Genomic DNA, 13646 nt, shown 5'->3' on the forward strand with positions numbered 1-13646 from the left:
CTCCCTACATTATTTCTTCCAAAATGCATCACTTCGCATTTATCCGGATTAAACTCCATCTGCCACCTCTCCGCCCAATTTTCCAGCCTATCTATATCCTGCTGTATTGCCCGACAATGCTCTTCGCTATCCACAAGTCCAGCCATCTTCGTGTCATCTGCAAACTTGCTGATTACACCAGTTACACCGTCTTCCAAATCATTTATATATATCACAAATAACAGAGGTCCCAGTACAGAGCCCTGCGGAACACCACTGGTCACAGACCTCCAGCCGGAAAAAGACCCTTCGACCACTACCCTCTGTCTCCTATGGCCAAGCCAGTTCTCCACCCATCTAGCCACTTCTCCTTGTATCCCCTTGTATCTCCTTGTATCTCCTGGTAGCCTTGCCTTCAACTTTGTCAGTTCCAAGTTCTGGAATTTCCTCCCAAGATCACTCTGCCACTCTACCTCCTTTCCTTCTTTAAGTTGCTTGCTTTCCAATTTTGTTCCTTTGTGCTCCTATGAAAAGCCCTGGGACATTTTATGATTTTAAAGTTATTATATAGACACAAACTATTCTTGTTTTTGTTGTTTTAATGGGATGGCGGTGGGGAGAGCGTGCGGAGTGGGGAGGGAGGAATATAGTCATACAGACATATGTATACTAGAGATACTTAGCACTATTAACATGCCAGTTTGTAGTAAATATTAATTTAACTAATCAGCTATCCTTCTGTTCTTGGTTTCATATGTCAGACATAAATTGGCAGTTTGGGCAATGAAACCACATGTCTGAGATATGACATAACATAACTGCCTGTGAAGTCCAAAAAAAAAAGCCAAATTCCATAAATCTGTTAAATGTTTCCACAGATTTTCAATTGTGCATTAAGTCACCTTGCGAATTAATGTTCAAAATTGATCTTCTGATAATCAACAAATAATTTTGAAAACTGAATTCACTGCAGTTGATTGATTTGTACATGCTAACGGCAAAATGTTTTAACCCATTCTATTCAACTAAACCCAGAAGCATTGCACTGATTGATGGTAAACTAATACTGGTTCACCACACTATGCCTACACATCTGAAAAACAGTCAAATATGATGGAAAGTAATACAAATTCTAATGAAAGGAGAAGGGTGGAAGGGGAGGAGAGGGTAGAGGAAGGATAGAATGATTTAACTACATTCACAGCAAGAAATATTAAGTTTCAGACTGCAGAATCAATTTGTAATTGGCACACAGAAAAACACATCATAAACTTTAACTGACGGGTGTGGTTATATGGCTAGGAAATCAAAGATTTACTCATAACTCAAGAATACGAAACATCAAAATACCAGTTCACTTCTGAAGAAACAACCCACAGTAAAATTAACGTTTCCCCTTCAGATGCTGGTTATCCTGCTAAGCAGTCCACCATTTTCTGGTTTTATTTCAGATTTAACAACAATCTTGGTCATTGTTTTGAATCACGTCTCAACAATAAAAAAGTAAAAGCAATCAAAATAATCTCTAAAGAACATGAAGCATGAAATTAACAGAAAGATACTGAGGGGCTTTGCTATAAACAATGTCAAGGCAGCCAAAAGTCCCAACATGAAAATGGACTTGCGGCATGATGCACAGTGGTTAGCACTGCTGCCTCAGAGCGCCAGGGACTTGGGTTCGATTCCCGGCTTGGGTTACTGTCACTGTGTCGAGTTTGCACGTTCTCCCCGTGTCTGCGTGGGTTTCCTTTGGGTGCTCCGGTTTCCTCCCACAGTCCAAAAACGTGCAAGGTCAGTGGATTGGCCATGCTAAATTGCCACAATGGTGTCAGGGAGACTAGCTAGGATAAATGCATGAGGTTATGGGGATAACCCCTACCATTAACTGAGTAAGTCCTGCCCTGGTCCAATCTACCAAAATGCATCATCTCGCATTTATCGAAATTAAACTCCGTCTGCCATTCGTCAGCCCACTGGCCCAATTTATCAAGATCCCACTGCAATCCTAGATAACCTTCTTCACTGTCCACTATGCCACCAATCTTGGTATCATCTGCATACTAACCATGCCGACTAAATTCTCATCCAAATCATTAATATAAATGGCAAATAACAGTGGACCCAGCACCTATCCCTGAGGCACACCACTGGTCACAGGCCTCCAGTTTGAAAAACAACCATCTACAACCACCTTCTGTCTTCTGTCATCAAGCCAATTTTGTATCCATTTGGCTACCTCACCCTGGATCCAATGAGACTTAACCTTATGCAACAACCTACCATGCGGTACCTTGTCAAAGGCCTTGCTAAAGTCCATGTTGACAATGTCAACTCCACTGCCCTCATCTCTCTTCTAGGTTACCCCCTCTTAATTGATCTAACCAATTTAGTTGAATGTAATATCTTGTAAAATAATTAAAATTCATTTTTAAGTTCAAATGCGACCTTGGATACGTTTGGGTTTAACTGACATCAAATTAGCGTAACAAGCTTCAAGACATAATTCCAGCATTCAAAAGTGAAAGCTTATGCACACTGACAACATATTATTCTATTTACAGCTATAAATTAATCAAAATTACTTTTCACCTGCTAATGATGCAATGTTTACAATTTAGTAAAACAATCACAGATTCATTACAGCATGGAAGGAAGCAATTCGGCCCATTATAGAAACATAGAAACATAGAAAACTACAGCACAAAACAGGCCCTTCGGCCCCACAAGTTGTGCCCAACATATCCCTACCTTTTAGGCCTACCTATAACCCTCCATCCTATTAAGTCCCATGTACTCATCCAGGAGTCTCTTAAAAGACCCTATTGAGTTTGCCTCCACCACCACTGACGGCAGCCGATTCCACTCACCCACCACCCTGTGTGTGAAAAACTTCCCCCTAACATTTCCCCTGTACCTACCTCCCAGCACCTTAAACCTGTGTCCTCTCGTAGCAACCATCTCCACCCTGGGAAAAAGCCTCTGAGAGTCCACCCGATCTGTGCCTCTCAACATCTTATATACCTCTATTAGGTCTCCTCTCATCCTACGTCTCCCGAAGGAGAAAAGACCGAGCTCCCTCAGCCTATCCTCATAAGGCATGCCAACTAATCCAGGCAACATCCTTGTAAATCTCCTCTGCACCCTTTCAATCTTTTCCACATCCTTCCTGTAATGAGGCGACCAGAACTGAGCGCAGTACTCCAAGTGGGGTCTGACGAGGGTCTTATATAGCTGCATCATTATCCCCGGACCCCTAAACTCAATCCCTCAATTGATAAAGGCCAGCACACCATACGCCTTCTTAACCACCTCCTCCACCTGCGGGGCTGATTTTAGAGTCCTATGGACCCGGACCCCAAGGTCCTTCTGATCTTCTACCGTACTAAGAGTCTTTCCCTTTATATTGTACTCCTTCATCCCATTTGACCTGCCAAAATGGACCACTACGCATTTATCTGGGTTGAAGTCCATCTGCCACTTCACCGCCCAGTCTTGCATCCTATCTATGTCCCTCTGTAACTTCTGACATCCCTCCAGACTATCCACAACCCCACCAACCTCCGTGTCGTCAGCAAACTTACCAACCCATCCCTCCACTTCCTCATCCAGGTCATTTATGAAAATGACAAACAGCAAGGGTCCCAGAACAGATCCCTGGGGCACACCACTGGTGACCAACCTCCAATTAGAAAAAGACCCATCTATACACACTCTCTGCCTCCTTTGGGCAAGCCAGTTCTGGATCCACAGGGCAGCAGCCCCTTGGATCCCATGCCCTCTCACTTTTTCAAGAAGCCTTGCATGGGGGACCTTATTGAACGCCTTGCTAAAATCCATATAAACCACATCTACCGCTTTCCCTTCGTCAATGTGTTTAGTCACATTTTCGAAGAACTCCGCCAGGCTCGTAAGGCACAATCTGCCTTATGTTTGTGAATTTCTGCAAGAGCAATTCACATGGTGCCACTCTCCCATTCTCCCCATAGTCCTGCAGAGTTTTCCTCTTTAGATAATAATCCAATTGCCTCTCGAAGACCTCAGTTGAATCTGCCTCCATCATACTCCCAGGCCGTGCACTAAATTCCGGATCCTAACCACTTACCGTATGAAAAATGTTTTCTCCATGTCGATATTGTCTCTTTTGCCAATTACCTTAAGTCTACAAAGATCTTTATCCTTCCGCCAATAGGAACAATTTTTCCAATCTACCCTGTAAAGACCTCTCGCGATTTTGACTGTCCCAATCAAATCTCTTCAACCTTCTCTTCTCCAAGGAAAACAGTTTCAACTTCTTCAATCTATCCACATTATTAAATTCCTCATACCAGGAACCATTTCCATGAATCTTTTCTGCACTCTGTTTGAAGTACAGCACCCAGAACTGATCACGATACTCCAGAAGAAGCCAAACCAGTATTTTATACAAACTAACATAACTATGATTCTATGACTAAACTGCGCTGCCTGAAATTTCCTCAACATAATTTTATGTCTATAAAATAATGAGGGGCACAGATCAGCTAGATAGTCAATATCTTTTCCGAAAGGTAGGGGAGCCTAAAACTAGAGGGCATAGAACTTAGAACATAGAACAGTACTGCACAGAACAGGCCCTTTGGCCCACGATGTCGTGCCGAGTTTTATCTGAAACCAAGATCAAGCTATCCCACTCCCTATCATCCTGGTGTGCTCCATGTGCCTATCCAATAACCGCTTAAATGTTCCTAAAGTGTCTGACTTCACTATCACTGCAGGCAGTCCATTCCACACCCCAACCACTCTGTGTAAAGAACCTACCTCTGATATCCTTCCTATATCTCCCACCATGAACCCTATAGTTATGCCCCCTTATAATAGCTCCATCCACCCGAGGAAATAGTCTTTGAACGTTCACTCTATCTATCCCCTTCATCATTTTATAAACCTCTATTAAGTCTCCCCTCAACCTCCTCCACTCCAGAGAGAACAGCCCTAGCTCCCTCAACCTTTCCTCATAAGACCTACCCTCCAAACCAGGCAGCATCCTGGTAAATCTCCTCTGCACTCTTTCCAGCGCTTCCACATCCTTCTTATAGTGAGGTGACCAGAACTGCACACAATATTCCAAATGTGGTCTCACCAAGGTCCTGTACAGTTGCAGCATAACCCCACGGCACTTAAACTCCAACCCCCTGTTAATAAAAGCTAACACACTATCGGCCTTCTTCACAGCTCTATCCTCTTGAGTGGCAACCTTCAGAGATCTGTGGATATGGACCCCATAGGTTTAAGATGAGAGGGGAGAGATACAAAAACGTGTCCAGAGGGGCAATGTTTTCACACAAAGGTGGTGAGTGTCTGGAACAAGCTGCCAGAGGTAGTAGTAGAGGCGGGTACAATTTTGTCTTTTAAAAAGCATTTAGTTACATGGGTAAGATGGGTATAGAGGGATATGGGCCAAATGCGGGCAATTGGGATTAGCTTAGGGGTTTAAAGAAAAAGGGCGACATGGACAAGTTGGGCCGAAGGGCCTGTTTCCATGCTGTAAACCTCTATGACTGTCTTGCTTTTGAACACTATGTCTTTATGAATAAAGCCTAGGATCTTGCAGACTTTGTTAACCATTCTCTCAACCTGGCCTATTACCTTCAATGATTTATGCACATATACACACATGTCCCTCTGCTCCTGCACCTTCTTTAGAAATGTACTAATTTTATACGTCTCTGCATTGTTCCTACCAAAAATCAATCACCTCACACTTCTCTGCATTAAATTTAAACTTCTACTTGTTTGTGCCTTTAAAGTTCTACACCGACCACCTCACAATTCACAATACTTCCCAATTTGCTATTATTTGGTAATCTTGAAACTGCACCCTGTATACCAAGGTCTAGATGATTAATATACATCAGTAAGAGCATGGATCCTAACATGAATCCTTGGGGAACTTCACTTTTAACCTAAAAGCAAAATACTGCGGATGCTGGAATCCGAAACAAAAACAGAAAATGCTGGAAAATCTCAGCGGGTCTGACAGCATCTGTGGAGAGAGGGAGAATAAAGTCAACATTTCAAGTTTGGCTTCAGAGCTGGCAAAGGGTCATCCAGAATCATAACATTGGCTCTATTCTCTCTCCACAGATGCTGTCAGGCTGTTGAGGTTGTCCACTTTTAACCTTCCTCCAGTCCGAAAAATATCTATTAACCACTATCCTGTTTCCTGGCACTCAGCCAATTTCGTACCCAGGTTGCTAACTATCCCTTTAATTCCACAAGTTCTAACTTTGCTCACAGGTCTGTTGTGCATCACTTTATCGAACGCCTTTCAGAGGTCCATGTACACCACATCAATAGCATTACTTTCTTCAACCCTCTGTTATCTTATCAAAAAGACTCCAGCAAGTAAAACATGATCTTTCCTTAACAAATCCATGCCGACTGTTCTTAATTAGGCAATGCCCAAGTGATTATGAATTTTGTCCCACATTATCCTGAATTGTATTCCCAATTTAATCCGCCATAATACAATACAAGTTCTGCAATAAATGTCAGCAGAGGTTTAAATATGTTCATTGAAAATGATCTTGGCTTTCTGGATTGGAAAGAAAATCTGTCCCTGCATGAATAAGCATGAGATAATGCCTAGACAGAGGCAAAATAAAGTAGATTTCCTGACAGAACAATCCTACCCTTTACATTTGATTAACAGCCAGAGATTGCTTGTATCCTATTTCTAATGATGTACAGAAGCAAGATATGGCTGAATTATTCCTTTTTCTGAGCCTCTATTATTGCAGCACAGGCATTTTGTGCAATTACCATACAAGATGGCCTGTTAAAAACAATGACATCACTAATTACATATCCTTCACTTGAAATTATTTTTCTGCTATTAATATTTTGTACAGCATTTAACTTATTTTTCATTTTTGTGCGCTCAGGATAACGCATTTGAGTGCGACAGAATGGAATGTCTTATGCTTTTGGAATCCAATGTCAGTATCAGCAGGTCAGAAGTCAGGTACACATTGAAACCTATTTACATTGCTTCAAGAGTCTCTCAAATATAACCTCACTTTCTACGGAGTGCTTTATCCCCTGTATTTGCTCTTCTGAGTCAGTTTATTGTTGCCAATTTGAGCTGTGGATCTACACCTGCAAAGAATGGATGTGAAACTGCCTCAAACTCACAAAGAGATCTGGGTTCCTGTGTCCCCAATTCTCTTCTCCCCACCATTGGAAGTTATACTTTCAACTGTCTATGTTCTAAGCTCTGGGCTTGCCTCCCGAAGCTTCTTCACCTCTCCTGTCCTTTAAAATCCTCTGTAAAACTTCTGTTTGACCAAGCTTTTAGAGACCACTCCAAATGTCTCCAACTTTGGTTCACTGTTAATTTTTGGCTGATTAAGTTCCTGGAATGTTTTTCCATGTTAAATGCCATATATAAATGCAAGAAAGTGGGCCAAGATCTACTGTAGCTGACGAACATATGTTGGGCTTGCCCTTGGAAGCTTACTTAGCCTGAGTTTTTGCACAGCAAGTTGCTGTAAGTGGGAGAATAAAATGGTTTAGCATCCTCTACTGGATTTGTGGGACATGTGGACAATGCGAGCAATGGTGTATTTCCTTAACCAATCGACTGAAACACTGTTAATGAATAATGAACAAATGTCATTTGGGACAGTGAATTCAATGTCACATTGGTACCGAAAGCAAAACAAAGAGGGGAATAAAAAAATTAAAGAAACAGAGACTAAGAAAATGAATGAGAGAGACAAAGAAAATGTAAAACAATCTAATAGATGTCAAAGAAAAATATCTGGAAACTGAAAATATAACATATGGTTAGCACAGATTTCAATAGGGAAGGCCAATGTTTGACCAACCTTTTTGAATACTTTGAAGAAGTAACAGAAAGGTAGCCAAGACAAACAGAATGGTCCAGATCTTCTGTGCCCAGGGGAGGGGGGTGTACCCCAGGAGATGTGCTGACCTCCCCCATCCCATACAATGTTTAAAAATAATGCTTAAAACAGCTTGCATACGTTGTGGCATGCAAAATCTTCCGATGACGATCTAATGGTCCACATAAAAGGAAAAGGTTAGGAATCACTGATCTCGAACAAGGGGATGTAGTTAAAAAGGTCACCCACTTAAGATGGAGGTGAGGAAGAATTTCTTCACTGAGGGTCATTAGTCTTTAGAATTCTCTTCCACAAGATAACAGTGGAGGCTGGGTCATGGAATGTAATAGCTGAGTTAAACAAATTTTTGATTGACAGGCGAGTTTCTTATCAGGGATTTTCTTATCAGGAACAAGCAAAAAAGTGGAGTTAAGGTCACAATCAAATCAACCATGAACTTACGGAATGATGGGGCAGGCTCGGGCAAAATAGCCTACTCCTATTGCATACGATCTTATGACATTCAGAGATGTTTCATCAGTGATATCCACTGATAATTACACAGTGTTTAGGACCATTTGCAACTCTGCAGATGCTGAAGCAGTCTATGACTCCATGCAGCAAGAACTGGACAGATAAGTGGCAAGTAATCTTCATGCCACACAAATGACAGGCAATGACCATAGCCCAAAAAGAGAGAATTTAACCATCTCCTAATGACATTCCTCTCGTATGTTCTAAGGTTTAATATTACCATCAACACTGTGGAGGTTACCACCTAACTATACCATTCAAATGAACACTAAGGCCACGAGAGCAGGTCAGACGCTTGGAATTCTGTAATGACGAACTTACCTCCTGACTTTCCAAATCCTGTGCACCATCGAGAAGGTGCAAGTCACAAATATGATGGGCCACGAACATATGAACAAGGAGCCAGTAGGCCATTCAGATGCTCAAGCCAACTCTGCCATTTAATAAGATCATAATATAAAGGAGCAGAATTAGGCCATTCGGCGCAGGGTCTGCTCAGCCATTCAATCATGGCTGATATGATTCTCATCCTCATTCTCCTGCCTTCTCTCCGTAATCCTTGATCCACTTGTTGATCAAGAACCTATCTCTGTTTTAAAGACACTCAATGACCCGGCCTCCACAGCCCACTGCAGCAAAGAATTCCACAGATTCACCACCCTCTGGCTAAAGAAATTCCTCCTCATCTCAGTTTTAAAGAAGCATCCCTTCACTCTGAGGTTCTGCCCTCGAGTTCTGGTCTCTGCCACGAGTGGAAACCTCCTCTCCACCTCTACTCTATCTAGGCTTCTCAGTATTCTGCAAGTTTCAATTAGATCCCCCCATATCCTTCTAAACTCCATCGAGAAGAGACCCAGACTCTTCAACCACTCCTCATATGACAAATCCTTCATTCTTGGGATAATTTTTGTGAACCTCCTCTGGACCCCCTCCAAGGCCAGCATATCTCTCCTTAGTTATGGGGCCCAAAACTGCCCACAATATTCCAAATGGGTTCTGACCAGAGCCTTATACAGCCTCAGCAATATATCCCTGCTCTTGTATTCTAGCCCTCTAGAAGTGAATGCTAACATTGAATTTGCCTTCCTAACTACCAACTGAACCTGCATGTTAACCTTGAGAGTCCTGAACCAGGACCCCCAAGTCCCTTTGTGCTTCAGATTTCCGAACCCTTTCTCCAATTAGAAAATAGTTTATGCCTCTATTCTTCCTACCAAAGTGCATAACCTCATACTTTCTCATGTTGTATTCTATCTGCCACTTCTTTGCCCATTCTCCTAACCTGTCCAAGTCACTCTGCAGCCTCCCCACTTCCTCAACACTACCTGTCCCTCTACATATCTTTTATTATCTACAAATTTAGCAACCATGCCCTCAGTTCCATCTTCCAGATCATTAATTTATACAGTAAAAAGTTGTGGTCCCAATACTGACCCCTGTGGAACACCACTAGTCACCGGTTGCCATCCTGAAAAGGACTCTCTTATCCCCACTCTCTGCCTTATGTCTGTCAGCCAATCTTCTATCCATGCCAGGATACTCTGCTTCTCCAACCTTTTCAGGAAGATAGTTCCAAAGACTCTCAACCATCTGAGTGAAAATACTTCACCTCAGCTCTGTTTAAAATGGGTGACTCCTTATTTTTGAAGTGACCGGGTTGCTACCGGGACTTGATGGATTGAGTTATAAGGAGAGGCTGGATAGATTGGGACTTTTTTCTCTGGAGCGTAGGAGGCTGAGGGGTGATCTTATAGAGGTCTATAAAATAATGAGGGGCACAGATCAGCTAGATAGTCAATATCTTTTCCCAAAGGTACGGGGTCTAAAACTAGAGGGCATAGGTTTAAAGTGAGGGGGGAGAAATACAAGAGTGTCCAGAGGGGCAATTCTTTCACACAGAGGGTGGTGAGTGTCTGGAACAAGCTGCCAGAGGTAGTAGTAGAGGCGGCTACAATTTTGTCTTTTAAAAAGCATTTAGATAGTTACATGGGTACGATGGGCATAGAGGGAAATGGGCCAAACGTGGGCAATTGGGATTAGCTTAGGGGCTTTAAAAAAAAAGGGCGACATGGACAAGTTGGGCCGAAGGGCCTGTTTCCATGCTGTAAACCTCTATGACTATGACCTCTAGTCCTAGAATCACCCACAAGAGGAAACATCCTCTCCACAAACCTCTTCAAGACCAGTGGATACAAGCATTGCCTGTCTAATCTTTCCTCATTCATTACCCATCCATTCCAGATATTAGTCTGGTAACCCTTCTTGAACTACCTCCAATGTATTTACATCTTTCCTTAAATTAGGTGGCCAATACTGTATACAGTACCTCAAATATGGTCTCACTAGTTCTCTGTACAACTGAAACATGATCTCCCACCTTTCGTATTCAATTCTCCTTCCATTAAATTATAACATCCTATTAGCTTTCCTAATTACTCATTGTACTTGCATACTAGTCTTTTGCAATTCATGCATTAGGACACCCAGATCCCTCTGCATCTCAGAGTTCTGCAATTCCTCCCTATTTAGATCGTATGCTTATTTTATTTTTTCCTGCCTAAAATGGACAATTTCACATTTTCCCACATTATACTCCATTTGCCAGATCTTTGCCCACCTGCTTAAGCTTTCTATATCTTTTTGTAGCCTCCTTCTGTCCTCTGCCTGAATGAGTGCAATTCCAACAATACTCAAACTCGACACTGTTCAGAGCATAGAAACCCGCTTCATTGGCATCCTGTCCACCATCAACGCACATTGGCAGCAGTGGGCACCATCTGAAAGATGCTCTGCAGCAATGTATTATGGCTCTTTCAACAACGTATTCCAAACCCATGACTTCTATCACCAAGGACTGGGGCAGCAGATTCAGGATAACACCAACAGCTGTTAAGTTCTCTTCCAAATCACCTATTATCCTAACTTGGAAATATATCACTACTCCTTCAAAGTTGCTGGGTCAAATTCCTGGAATTCCCTCCTTACCTGGGTATACATATACAACAAGAACGGCATCAGTTCAAGAAAGTGACCTATCACCATCTTCTCAAGTGTAATAAGGGTTCAGTAACAAGGTCCGGCATTTCAGCAATTAATTTAAAAACAGATATAGGCCCATTGGGGGACCAAATAGCCTGTTACTGTGTTGCATATACTGGATAATTCTACATAAAACATTTTCTTTAAAATCACCAACAATTAAAAGCTAAATGAATGAGACATCACACTTCAAAAAGTTAATTTTTTGCCAACAATTAAGACTTACCATTCCATTAACTTAATCCCTACAGTGCAGAAGGAGGCCATTTGGCCCATTGAGTCTGTACCGACCACAATCCCATCCAGGCCCTATTCCCGTAACCCTCATTTATCCTGCTTAACCCCCTGACACTAGGGTCAATTTAGCATGGCCAATCAACCTAACCCGCACATCTTTGAACTGTGGGAGGGAACCGGAGCATCAGGAGGAAGCCCACACAATCATGGGGAGAAAGTGCAATCTCGACACAGACAGTGACCCACGGCCAGAATTGAACCTGGGTCCCTGGCGCTGTGAGGCAGTAGTGCTAACCACTGCGCCACCATGCCACCCAAAAGAATATAAGAGAGAGAGAACACAAGGGCAGCAATGAAGAACTTCTCTGGGTGATAGAGGAGAAAAGATCTTTAATGAATACCATTAGAAAAGGCAATGACATTGGATTTGCCACATTCAAAGCCATGAGAACTTGCTGAGGAATGATTGAAGATTGGAGGGATGTCGACAAAGAGAATGACAAATGCTCGACAACTTGAAATTAAAAATGGAGGGTTCCTTCGAGAAATTGAAGAGGAAAGTACAAGACTGCAGGGCCTGGGGAAATGTGCAGAGGATCCATCCTTCAGCAGATCACAACTTCTACTATTACAAGAAATAGGGGAGTATGTAATACAGCCCCTCAAGCCTGCTCCTTCAATCAATAAGATAATAGCTCATCTGATCATGGCGTCAAATTCATTTTCCAGCCCGTTGCCCATAACCATCAGCTCATTATAGGTCAAATATATTCAAGGCTGACAGACAATGATTCAGCCTCCATAAGACCATAAGATGTAGGAGCAGAAGTAGGCAATTCAGCCCTTTGAGTCTGCTTTGCCATTCAATGAGATCGTGACTGATCTCATAGATCACAGAATCATAGAATCTACAGCGCAGAAGTAGGCCACTTGGCCCATTGAGCCTGCCCCAACAACAGTCCCACCCAGGTCCTATTCCCATAACCCCATACATTTACCCTTCTAATCCCCCTGACACTAAGGGGCAATTTAGCATGGCCAATCAACCTAACCCGCACATCTTTGGACTGCCCAGAGGAAACCCACTTTGATCTGATATGATAATCCTCAAATCCACTTTCCTGCCTTATACCGATAACCCTTGATTCCCTTACTGATCTGTCTATCTCAATGTAATAATCTCACCAAGGTCAGTCTTCCGTCACTATCACCCTTTATTTACAATGTGCTTAAAGTGCTCCTTGGCGGCTACAGTGTACAGGTTAAGCCCTGGAATCCTTTGACTGTCGGCCTGAGTGGAGCCAGCTGGTTTTAAACCCCTGCTGCTTCTTGCCTGTTGGGTGAGCCTCCACTCGCCTGATAGGGGAATGCGCATTTTACGAAGCCCATGGGGCGATCTATTGATGATCCCCCTTGGCCATCATAACACTCAGCCTTGAACATACTTAATGATCCAGCCTCTACAGCTCTCTGTGGTAAATAACTCCACAGATTCACTACCCTCAGAAGAAATTCCTCCTCATTGCTGTCTTAAATGGGCAACCCCTTATTCTGAGATTATGCTCTCTGGTCTTAGACACGCCAATAAGGGAAATCAACCTCTCAGCATCTACCCTGTCAAGGCCTGAGAATCTTATATGTCTCAATAAGATTGTCTCTCATTCTTCTGAATCTAACGAGTACAGGTCCAACCTGCTCAACCTCTCTTCATAAGAAAATCCCTCTGTTACTGGGACCAACCTAATGAACCTTTTCTGGACAGTCTCCAATGCCACTATATATTTTCTTAGATAAGGGGACTAAAACTGTTCACAGTATCCTGGGTGTAGTATAACTAGTGCCTTCTATAGTTTTAGTAAAACTTCCCTATTTTTATACTGATGCCCTTTGAAATAAAGGCCAACATTCCATTTGCCTTCCCTATTACCTGAGGTTCCATGCTAGCTTTGTGATTTATGCATGAGGACGCCC

At 42.6% G+C, this 13646-nt stretch overlaps 1 protein-coding gene across 1 annotated transcript in view; it reads right to left on the minus strand.

Moving 5' to 3' along the window:
• The window catches only part of xrcc4 (X-ray repair complementing defective repair in Chinese hamster cells 4), a 375627-nt gene that overhangs the window by 249607 nt on the left and 112374 nt on the right, over positions 1-13646 (minus strand). The window lies entirely within an intron of this gene.

The sequence above is a fragment of the Mustelus asterias genome, chromosome 6 (assembly GCF_964213995.1).
Source record: "Mustelus asterias chromosome 6, sMusAst1.hap1.1, whole genome shotgun sequence".
NCBI classification, from domain to species: Eukaryota; Metazoa; Chordata; class Chondrichthyes; order Carcharhiniformes; family Triakidae; genus Mustelus; species Mustelus asterias.